This window comes from Chiloscyllium punctatum, chromosome 13, assembly GCF_047496795.1.
Source record: "Chiloscyllium punctatum isolate Juve2018m chromosome 13, sChiPun1.3, whole genome shotgun sequence".
Taxonomy (NCBI): domain Eukaryota; kingdom Metazoa; phylum Chordata; class Chondrichthyes; order Orectolobiformes; family Hemiscylliidae; genus Chiloscyllium; species Chiloscyllium punctatum.
This window is the reverse complement of record NC_092751.1, coordinates 38157181-38169371: the sequence shown is the minus strand read 5'-3', so window position 1 is coordinate 38169371 and position 12191 is coordinate 38157181. Positions and strand designations below refer to the sequence as shown.

General features: G+C 48.4%; 1 long non-coding RNA gene across 1 annotated transcript in view; it reads right to left on the bottom strand.

Annotated features, from left to right (window-relative positions):
- Nucleotides 1-10017, bottom strand: part of LOC140484496 (uncharacterized) — a 31069-nt gene extending 21052 nt beyond the window's left edge. The window contains exons 1-2 of the long non-coding RNA XR_011962198.1: nucleotides 9893-10017; nucleotides 8828-8943 (exon numbers count right to left, since the gene is read on the bottom strand). This is a non-coding gene — a long non-coding RNA (uncharacterized lncRNA). The remainder of the gene's footprint in view (nucleotides 1-8827; nucleotides 8944-9892) is intronic.
- Between the last annotated feature and the right edge of the window lie 2174 nt (nucleotides 10018-12191).

Sequence of the window (12191 nt, the reverse complement as noted above, 5' to 3'; positions counted from 1 at the left end):
CACACAGTGAGAGAGGAACATGCGCACACAGCGAGGGGGGGGACATGCACACACACACACACACACACACACACAAAGCAAGGGAAGGACACGCGTACATACATAGAGAGGGAGGGATGGAGACACACACACACACACACACACACACAGCGAGGGAGGGAGACGCACACACAGAGCGAGAGAGAGACACATACACACAACGCAAGGGAGTGACACACGCAATCACACACACACAAACACATACTGAGAGGGTGTGACACAAACACACACAACAAGGAAGAGACACACACACACAGAGTGAGCAAGGGACTTGCTGAGACACACAGAGAGGGAGGAACACGCACACGCACAGCAAGGGAGGGACACACAAACAGCGAGGGAGTGAAACGTACACATACACACACACACACAGTGAGGGAAGGAGGGAGGGACACACACATACACACACACACACACACACACAGCGAGGGAGGGACACACACACACAGCAAGGGAAAGACATGCCCACACACAGCGAGGGAGGGTCATACACAAACATACAGCGAGGAGGGATACGCACACACGCAGCAAGGGAGGGACACGTTCACACACAGGGAAGGAGGGACAAGCAGACACACGGCGAGGGGTAGGGCATATGCGCACACAACGAAAGGGGACACGCACAGACACGGCGAGGGAGGAACACACACAGCAAGGGGGGGGACATGCACTCACACAGCGAGGGGAGATGTGCAAACGCAGTGAGGGGGATATACACAAAGAGCAAGGGAGGGACACACACACACACACACACACACACACACACACAGCAAGGGAGTGACGCGCACATACAGCAAGAGGATCATACACATACACAAAGCAAGGGAGGGACACGCACACAGTTAAGGGGATACACGCAGAAACACAGCGAGGCAGGGACACACACACACACACACACACACACACACACAGCAAGGGAGGGACACTCACATACACTGCAAGAGGGGGACACGCACACTCAGCGAGGGAGGGACACACGCATGCGCAAGCACACAAACACAGGTACACAGCGAGAGAGGGACACACAAAGACACAGCAAGGGAGGGACACGCACACACACAGACAGCGAGGGTGGAATCACACACACACACACACACAGAGCGAGGGAGAGACACACACACATACACACACAGTGAGGGAGGGCCACACACACACACAGACAGCGAGGGTGGAATCACACACACACACACAGAGCGAGGGAGAGACACACACACATACACACACAGTGAGGGAGGGCCACACACACACACACACAGCAAGAGGGACATGCACACATACACACAGTAAAGGGGATACATGAAGACACACAGCAAGGGAGGGACACACAGACACACAGTGAGGGAGTGACACTCACATACACATCAAGAGGGACACATACTCACAGCAAGAGGGGAGACGTGCGTGCACACACACAGAGCAAGGGAGAGAAGGACATGCACACACAGCATGGGAGGGACACGCACACACAGCAAGGGGGGACATGCACTCACACACGCACAGCAAGAGGGACACACACATACGGGGGGGGGACTGACACATACAGAGCGTGGGACACGCACGCACACACATCGAGGGAGAGACACACACATGGACAGCGAGAGTGGGACCGCACACACACACACAGCGAGGGAGAGGCGCATGCATACACACAGCGAGGGAGGGACATACACACACAGAGCAAGGGAGGGACACACACAGACACAGCTAGGGAAGGACACACACACAGAGTGAGGGAGGGACATGCACACACACAGCAAGAGAGAGACACATACACACAACACGATGGAGTGACACACACAAACAGCGAGTGAGGGACACGCAGTGAAGGGGGGACACACAAACACATATGGTGACGGTGTGACTCGTGTATACACACACACACACACACACACCGAGAAGCGCAGCGAGGGAGGGACACATACACACACACACACACACACACACACAGCGAGGGAGGGGCACACACACGGACACACACAGCGAGGGAGGGACACACACAGTGAGGGAGGGACACACACACACACACACACACACACACACACACACACACAGTGAGGGAGGGACATGCTCACACACACAGTGAGGGAGGGACGTTTCGTCCCCTGTCTAGGTGACTTCCTCAGGGAGGCTCCTGTGAAGCGTTTCTGTGATCTTTCCTCCGACACTTATAGTGATTTGTATCTGCTGCTTCCCGTTGTCAGTTCCAGCTGTCCGCTGCAGTGGCCGGTATATTGGGTCCAGGTCGATGTGCTTATTGATTGAAACTGTGGATGAGTGCCATGCCTCGAGGAATTCCCTGGCTGTTCTCTGTTTGGCTTGTCCTATAATAGTAGTGTTGTCCCAGTCGAACTCACGTTGCTTGTCATCTGTGTGTGTGGCTACTAAGGATAGCTGGTCGTGTCGTTTCGTGGCTAGTTGGTGTTCATGGATGCGGATCGTTAGCTGTCTTCCTGTTTGTCCGATATAGTGTTTTGTGCAGTCCTTGCATGGGATTTTGTACACTACATTGGTTTTGCTCATGTTGGGTATCGGTCCTTCGTCCTGATGAGTTGTTGTCTGAGCGTGGCTGTTGGTTTGTGTGCTGTATGAGTCCGAGTGGTCGCAGTAGTCTGGATGTCAGTTCCGAAATGTTCTTGATGTGTGGTAGTATGGCTAGTCCTTTGGGTTGTGGCATGTCCTCGTTCCGTTGTCTTTCCCCGAGGCATCTGTGGATGAAATTGCGTGGAGTTTGACCCCACCCCGCAGCCCACCAATAGGATAAAAAACACACTGAAGAACCTACAAAAAAAACGGACAGATAACCAGGTTTGACCTCCAGAGAATGAAACCTGAAAGCAACAACATGCCCAGATTCTATAGACTACCTGAAGTGCACAAACCAGACATCCCACTCAGACCCATAGTGTCACTACCAGGGACACCATCACACAAACTGGCTAAAGAACTACAGCAGAAACTGAAACGCCTGATCAGCGGATCCAGACACTCTGTACAGTCAACACAGGAATTCTTGGACATCATCAGAAATACACACATAGACAAGGAAGAAACCATGGTCTCATTCGATGTAACGGCACTGTTCACCTCTATCGACAAAACCCTAGCCAGAGAAACAATAGCCAACCTGCTGGACATACAGAACACACAACAGGACGTTGAACCTATCAACTAAGACTGTATACTCAAACTACTGGACCTGTGTCTCACAACACACTTCACATTCAACAACCAAATATATGAACAAATCAACGGCACCCCCATGGGCTCACCCATCTCTGGACTCATAGCAGAAGCGGCAATGCAAAGATTAGAACAGTCTTACCACAAATTCAACCCAAACTCTGGGTCAGATATGTGGATGATACCTTTGTAATAATTAAAAACACAGAAATAGAGAACACACACCAGATCATCAATGCCACACTCACAGGAATCCGATTCACTAGAGAGGAAGAAAAGGACAACCAACTCCCATTCCTGGACGTGATGGTACAGAGAACACTGAACGGAGAATTCACCACAAAGGTTTTCAGGAAAGTCACACACTGAGACCAAGTCCTGAACTACGAAAGCAACCACCCCAACACACACCAAAGAAGTTGCATCAAGACACTGTTCAAAAGGGCCACAACACACTGCAGTACACCAGAACTGCAAAAAGAGGAAGAAGAACACCTATACAATGTATTCGCCAAAAATGGATACCCCCGCAATTTCATTTGGGATTGTCTGTATGGATTTGCTCGACGTCTGTCCTCTGGTATTGATGAGGGCAGTGCAGATGATGTGGTTTATATGGAGTTCATTAAGGTCTTTGACAAGGTCCCACACGGAAGGCTGGTCCAAAAGGGAAGATCCCATAGGATCCAAGGTAAGTTGGTGAACTGGGTCCGCAATTGGTGGAGGGTTGGTTTTGTGATTGAAAGCCTTTGCCCAGCGGGTGTACCACAGGGATCTGTGCAGGAGCCATTGCTGTTCATTCTGGGCATTAATCACTCGGATGTGAAAGCAGATGGTAACATTAGTAGGTTTTCAGATAACATGAAAGGTGAGGGTGTTGTCCACAGTGAGGGGAATGGACTCAGGCTGCAGTCTGATATTGATCAGATGATAAACTGAGCAGAGTAATGGCAGATGGAGTTTACTTCTGATCACTGTGAGGTGATGCACTGTGGGAAGTCTAATAAACAAATGATATACATCATGAATGGTAGGTCCTCCTGGAGTACTGAGGAATACAGGGACCTTGGTGGGCAAGTCCCTGGATGTCTGAAGGTGTCAGCACAGGTAGACAGGGTGGGGAATACACCTGAACTGGGATCAGGAGGGGGACCCACATCCTAGTGGGGAACGTTGCTGGAGCTGCTCGAGAGGATTTAAACTCGTCTGGCAGGGCTGAGTGACCCCAAAGGGTCGTAAGGCCAGAAAGAAAGTTGAGGCTGGTACAAATGTTCAAGAGAGGAATATAAGTAGACAAGGCAGGCAAGAACATAGCAGACAATTAGGGAAAACGGGTGGATTAAACTGCAGTTATTTCAATGCAAAGGGCCAGACAGATAAGGCAGATGCACCCAGAGCATGGATGGGAACATGGGATTGGGATCCCACAGATATTACAGAAACACAGCTGAGGGAGCAACAGGACCAGCAGCTCAATATTCCAGAGACAGATACTACAGGAAGGATAGAACAGGAGGGAAAACAGGAGGAGAGCTGGTGGGTTTGATTGGGGGGAAACATCCCAGCAGTACCTAGAGGGAGGATTCATGTCGGATCGCCCAGTTAAGCGATATTAGTAGAACTGAGAAATAAAAATTGGTCATTAGTTTTCTACGGTCGGACTACAGCGATAGGCAATGGGAGATGGAGGAGCAAATATGTCAGGAGATTTCAGATATCTCTTAGAATAATAGGGTTGTAATGATAGGGGATCTTAATCGTTCCAAACCTGGACTGGGATTGTTACTAAGCTAAGCATTTGGATGGAAGGAATTTGTTAAGTGTGTTCCGAAAACTCCCAGTCATTATGTAAGTGGCCCAACTGGAGAATGGGGCTAAACCTGACCTCCCCTTGGGAAACAAGGTCGGGAACGGGACTGAGGTGTTAGTGGGGGAGCACTTTGGAAAGTTACCACAATTGTATTAGTTTGAAAATAGCGATGGAAAAGGACAGGCCTGGTCCACAAGTTAAAGTTATTCAATGGATCAAGATAGTATTAGACAGGAATTTTTAAAGTAGATCTGGGGAGACTATTTGCAGGTCAAGGGAAGTCTGGCAAGTAGGAATATTTTAAAGCCGAGATAAAAGGAGCGTTCAGTGCCAGCATGTTCCTGTTAGTGTGCAGCTCAATGCTGACTGAATTAGGAAACACTGGCTGAGTTTCGAGGCTGTGGTCAAGTAAAAAGGGGTCACATGTCAGATATAACTGGCTGGCTCAAGGGAATCCCTTCAGGAGCATCGGGGCTGTAGGAATACACTTAGAATGGAAATCAGGAATGTAAAAAGGGGACACGAGATCGCTTTGGCAGAGAAAGTTAAGGAGAATCTAAAGAGACTGTACAAGTGTATTAAGCACAAAAGAAGAGCTCGGGACAAACCCTGTCTCCTTAATGATCAATGAAGGCAACGATGTGTGAAACTACAAGATCCAAAACAAATATTTCACTTTGGAACTTACTGTGGATAAAGACAGGGCCGCTGAGGGAACTAAACAGTGTTTGGCCTGACTACTATTGGAATACTGTGTGCAATTCTGGTCTCAATGCGATCGGAAGGATGTCGCGGAACATGAAAGGGTTCAGAAGAAATGACCAAAGATGTTGCCAGGGTTGGAGGGTTTGTGCTTCAGGGAAAAACCTGAATAGGCTGGGGCTGTTTTCACATGAACATGGGAGGCTGAGGAGTTACCTGATAAAAGGTGTTTAAAATCATGATGGTCATTGACAGGGTCAATAGACAAGGTCATTTCCCCAGGCGAGGGAAACTTTTCAAAGGGGTCTAAAGGACAACTGGCTCCCACAGAGTGGATGGAATAAGCTGCCAGAGCAAATCGTGGAGGCTGATAGAAATACATTTAAAAGGCATGTGGATGGGTGTATGAATAGCAAAGGGTTCAGAGGGATATTGGCAAAATTGTGGCAAATGTGACGAGAAACATCACGCAGGAGTTGGTCCGAAGGGCCTGTTTCCGTGCTGTACATCTCTATGACTCAATGTCTTGAAATGAGTCCACATTATAGAAAAGGAGGTGCTGGAGATTTTAAAACTGTCGATGGAGTTCAATCTGAATAAATGCGAGGTAAAGAATTTGGTACAACAAACACGGGCAGGGCTTATACAATTAATGGCAAGACCTTCAGTAGCGTTGTAGAACAGAGGGACCTCAGGGTTCAGCTACATAATTCTTTGAAGTTTGCAACATGGAGAGACAGGATCGTTTAAAAAAAGGTGCTTGCCTCACTTGCTTTCATTGCTCAGTCCTTTGGATATCGGAGTTGGGAAGTCGCATTGAGATTATACAGGCCATTGGTGAGTCCTCTTCTGGAATACTGTGTCCAGTTCTGGTCGCCCAGTTATAGGAAGGATATTATTCAGCTGGAAAGGGTTGGGAGGAGATTTACTGGGATGTGGCTGGGTACGAAAGGCTTCAGTATAAAGAAAGGCTGAATAGGTTGGTATTTTTCACTGAAACCTGAATGTTGACAGATGACCTCATAGAAGTTTATAAAATCATGAGGGGATAGATAGAGTCAATGGGAGTTGTCTTTTCCCATGGACAGGGGAGTTTCAAGACAAGGCACTACATTTTTAAGTTTAGAGGAGAGACATATATAAAAAAAGACATGAGGCACATTGTTACACAGAGGGTGGGTTGTGTGTGGAATGAACTTCCCAAGGAAGGGGTGAACATGGGGACAATTACAATGTTTAAAAGACATTGGGATTAGTACAGGAATAGGAAAGGTTTGAAGGGATATGATCCAGGAACAGGCAGGTGGGATGAGATCCGTTTTAGAGTATGGTTAGCGTTAACCAAACATTGCGGTATGACTTTCTGACTATGATTATAATGTTGTGTCATTCATTAAGAAAGGCTGCAAGAGAAAGCCAGGGAACTACAGACTGATGAGCGAGACATCAGGGTGGGTCAGTTGTTGGAGGTTATTCTGAGAGGTAGGCCGTCCATGCATTTGGAAAGATAAGGCCTGAATACAGACAGCCAGCATGGCTTTGTGCCTGGGAAAACATGTCTCACAAACTGGACTGGAGTTTGATCAAGATGTGACCAAAAAGATAGACGAAGGCAGAGCAACAGATGTTGTTTTTGGCTTCCGCAAACCCTTGTTCAGGGTATAGCATGATACATTGGTTAGTAAGGGTAGATCACAAGGGATCAGGGAGAGCTAGCCAACTGGATACAAAATGGGATGACAGTGGGAGACAGAGAGTGGTGGGAGAGGGTTGTTGTTCAGACTGGAGGCCTCTGACCAGCAGTATGCTGTAAAGATTGGTGCTGGGACCACTGTTGTGCACCATTTACATAAACAATCTGAGTGAAAATATAGGAGTCCCTGTTCGTATGTTTATGGATACCAAGATTAGTGGAAGAGTGGGCAGGGAATATAGTTATCGAAGGGGATGGTAATCAACTGGGCCAGTGGGCCAAGGAATGAAAGATGGAGTTTAATTCAGGTGTTGGATTTAGTTCAGACAAACCAGGGAGGACTAACACGGGTAATGGTTGGGCCCTGGACAGTGTTGTAGAAAAGGGAGAGACCAAGGGGTGCAGTTACATTGTTCCTTGGACTGGCATCACAGGGCGACAGGGTGTTGAAAGTGGCAATTGGCACACTTGTCTTCATTGGTCAGAGCATTGAGTACATGAGTTGGAGATATTGGTAACACTGTCATCAATATTTCTCCTGGGCAGAGGAGGCCACGGGGTGACCTTATAAAGGTTTATGAAACCATGTAGGGTCTAAGTAAGGTGAATTGCCAAGGGTAGGTGAGTCCAAAGCTAGAGGCATAAACGTGAGGTGTGAGAGAGCAAGGATTTAAAGAGGGAGCTGAGGGGTAACATTATCCACAGAGGATGGTGCATAGACGGAATGGACTGCCAGAGGAAATGGTAAAAACAAGTACAATTCCAATATGGAAAAGACACTCGGGCAGGTACATGGAGAGGAGAAGGTTTGAAGGGATATGAGCCAAACACAGGCAAACGCGACTCATTCCATTTAGGAAACCTCAGCCGAAGAGTCATGCAGCACAAAAACAGAGCCTGTATCTCCAGTTGTTGGAGGAGGAGACTGTCGAGACAAGGCATGTTGTAGAGACTGAAGCAAGTTACAGCGATACGGATGGTCATCTGGACTGGAGGTTTCAAATATGTGAAATAATTGGTGAGAGGGGAGGAGATTACAGAGATAGGAACTGTTATAGGAGTTAGAATGATTGAAGACACTGGTCCACAATACAAGCCATAGATACAGTGTTGGAGAGGGAATAGGCAACAGAAAGATCCCAGGCAGCATTACCACCCTCTCGTGGGAGGGCTGCTTTCCCCTCAGTTGTTCTGATGCTCCCTAAGAAAGCACAGCCTGGACTGATAACTGGGAACTCCCGATGCTGTCTCATTACAACAAAACTTGCAGCAGGCGTGGTGATTGAGCCTGGGTTGTGTTTGTACTGTGCTCCCCCTCCAGCACTTTCTCTATGTCATGTCTTGTTAGCTGATGTTTGGATCCCCCTTATTACTTTCTGCTCTGTGCACTGGAATGATTTTACCTGACAGCAGGATTTATTGAAGACTCCCGACCTCCCTGACTTTGTCTTTCTGGCTGACCAACCATCGTCCCAACCAGCTGTTGGCAAGTCTATTGAGTCAGGAACTCCATGAGTACCTGTAGAAGACACAGAAATAGGCAGAATGGGAATTAGACTAATGCTTTGAGGGTTACACATATAGAATGGCACTGAGCCCACAGAGATCTGGAAAATCCCAGTCTCCATTCCTGACCTGTGCTGCCTCATCTCTCTGGAGTGGAGAACTCTGTTGGCTCATGATCTGGAGTAGCTTCAAGAGTGAGAGACGCTGACAGAAGCAGCAATTAGACCCAGACAGTGAGGGATACCACATGGAGACGTACTGAGTCACATCACCAGAGTGCCGGGTCAAACAATTGTGCAGGAAGAAAGAGTTTTGATTCATGTTGCACTGCGATATACAAACTGTGAGCAGGCGAAGTGATGGCCAAGTGGCATTATTGTGTGATAATTTATCCAGAAACTCAGCAAGTGTTCTCTGGACACAGGTTCAAATCCCACAATTGTAAATGATTGAATGTGAAGTAAATGCTTCAAAACGATGTCATTAAAAACATGTAAGTGAGTATTAAAGAATTACTGATGTTAAGAAACATCCATCGGGTGCATTCAAGTCTTTAGTGAAGTAATCTAAGGTGGGACTGGGATATCACAGGTATTACAGAACAACAGCTGAGGGAGGGACAGGACAGGCAGCTCAATGTTCCAGGGGACAGATGCTGCAGGAAGGACAGAAGGGGAGCTGAGAGGAGGAGAGCTGCTGGTTCTGATGGGGTGAAACATCCCAGCAGGACTGAGAGAGGATATTCCTGCAGGATCGCCCAGTGAAGCTGTGTTCGTGGAATTAATCAATAACAATGGGGCTTCCCTTTCCTCTGATTGTTCTACAGACCCCGAGAGCCCCGCCCTCCTGCACCTTGACCTTCTCAAGATGGCGGCCCCCAGGCCCGCGCTCCCTCTTCCCTCAAACAAATGGCGGCCGTGACTCTGGGCCCCTTCCCTGATCAGAGACCGCCGCCTCCTTACCCGGGCTTTGAGGATCATTTTCGAGTTATTTTTAACCGGTATCCAGGAATTGTGAAATCTCTCCGCTCCTTTCTCCCAGCTTGGCTCGCTCACACTGGCTCTGAGCGCCGCTCTCTGAAGCCAATCGCAGCCGCTGCCGGAGAAAGCAGCTCCATGTCTATTTTTCTCCGTGACCTGTTCAATGTGACACTGCGCATGCTCTGCATGGAAACCAAACTGCGCGTGCGTCTGAGGTTATCAGTGAGTTTACAGAGAATATTCATCTCTGCACAGGATCATGGGTGAAATAATAGTCATTAACAATTGCTCTGTGGAGTTACAGTCATTGAGATCATTAGTATGCAAATAGATTGTTTGGTCCAACTTAACCATACTAGCCAGGTATGTAAATTACCAATCGTTCTGGGAGTTTGAAAATAAGTTTCTTCCTCGAGTTGTGTAAACCTACCTGTGAATTATTCACGCCATCCTATGAATTATTCTCAGCTCGTCCCCCTACACAAGTGCAAAATCACCCATGTGTTTATCTAAGGATTGTTTAAATCTCCCTAATTCACGTTATCAGATTTACATCTCAACAATTTCTTAAAAATCTCACATTGATTCATGGGAGAGGCTTAATGCTCCACTATGTAGTGAGAATGATCAATCCTGAAGCGTTTACTCTCCGAGAATGCTTTGGCCCCGCTCCTCACTCACTCTGGTTAGACGACCGGCCGCTGCTCGGTCGTCCTGTTCCGCCCCTTCCTCCCAATTGCGGAGTTGATTCAGGCGCGACTCAGCAGGCTAAGGGACAAGGGAAGTTAGAGTTGATGCCTTCTGATGTGGTGAAAATATCCCGAATCTTGGATCGAGAGGCCTGAGTTCATTTCACAGCTTGTGCAGGTGTGTGTAATAACGACTTTATTAAGAAAAAACAAGGGAAGGCAGGAACATTGTAAAAACAATAGAACATGCAAACAATGTGGTGGGGCTCTCAATGCTCTGGTGATTATAGCCTTTAACATGTGTTTCAGGGCCCCAGTACAGACTGTGCCACTCCTCTTTGTGCACAGCCAGATACCAAAGTGATGTGGTGGGGTACAGATTCTGGATTAGTGGTGCTGGAAGAGCACAGCAGTTCAGGCACCATCCGAGGAGCAGTAAAATCGACGTTTCAGGCACAAGCCCTTCATCAGGAATAAAGGCAGAGAGTCTGAAGCGTGGAGAGATAAGCTAGAGGACGGTGGGGTTGGGGAGAACATAGCATAGAGTACAATAGGTGAGTGGGGGAGGGGATGAAGGTGATAGGTCGGGAGCAGTCGGAGGATGGAGCGGATAGGTGGAAAAGAAGATAGGCAGGTAGGACAAGTCAGAACAAGTCACTGGGACAGTGCTGAGCTGAAAGTTTGGAACTGGGATGAGGTGGGGGAAGGGGAAATGAGGAAACTGTTGAAAGTTGCCCTCGGGTTGAAGTGTTGCGAGGGGGAAGATGAGGCGTTCTTCCTCCAGGCGTCCGGTGGTGAGGGAGCGGCGGTGAAGGAGGCCAGGACCTCCATGTCCTCGGCAGAGTGGGAGGGAGAGTTAAAATGTTGTGCCATAGGGCAGTGGGGTTGACTGGTGTAGGTGTCCCGGAGATGTTCCCGAAAGCGCTCTGCTCGGAGATGTCCAGTCTCCTCAATGTAGAGGAGACCGCATTGGGAGCAACGGATACAATAAATAATATTACTGGATGTGCAGGTAAAACTTTGATTGAATTGGAAGGCTCCTTTAGGGCCTTGTATAGAGGTGAGGGAAGTGGTGTGGTTGCAGGTTTTACAATTCCTGCGGTGGCAGGGGAAGGTGCTAGAATGGGAGGGTGGGTTGTGGGGGGCGTGGACCTGACCAGGTAGTCATGGTGGGAACGGTCTTTGCGGAAGTCAGAAAGGGGTGGGAAGGGAAATATATCCCTGGTGGTGGAGTCTGTTTGGAGGTGGCAGAAATGTCGGCGGATGATTTGGTTTATGCGAAGGTTAGTGGGGTGGAAGGTGAGCACCGGGGCGTTCTGTCCTTGTTACATTTGGAGGGGTGGGGTCTGAGTGCAGAGGTGCGGGTTGTGGAAGAGATGCATTGGAGGGCATCTTTAATCACGTGGGAAGGGAAATTGTGGTCTCTAAAGAAGGAGGCCACCTGGTGTGTTCTGTGGTGGAACTGTTCCTCCTGGGAGCAAATATGGCAGAGGCGGAGGAATTGGGAATACGGGATGGCATTTTTGCAAGAGGTAGGGTGGGAAGAGGTGTAATCCAGGGAGCTGTGGGAGTCAGTGGGTTTGTAAAAAATA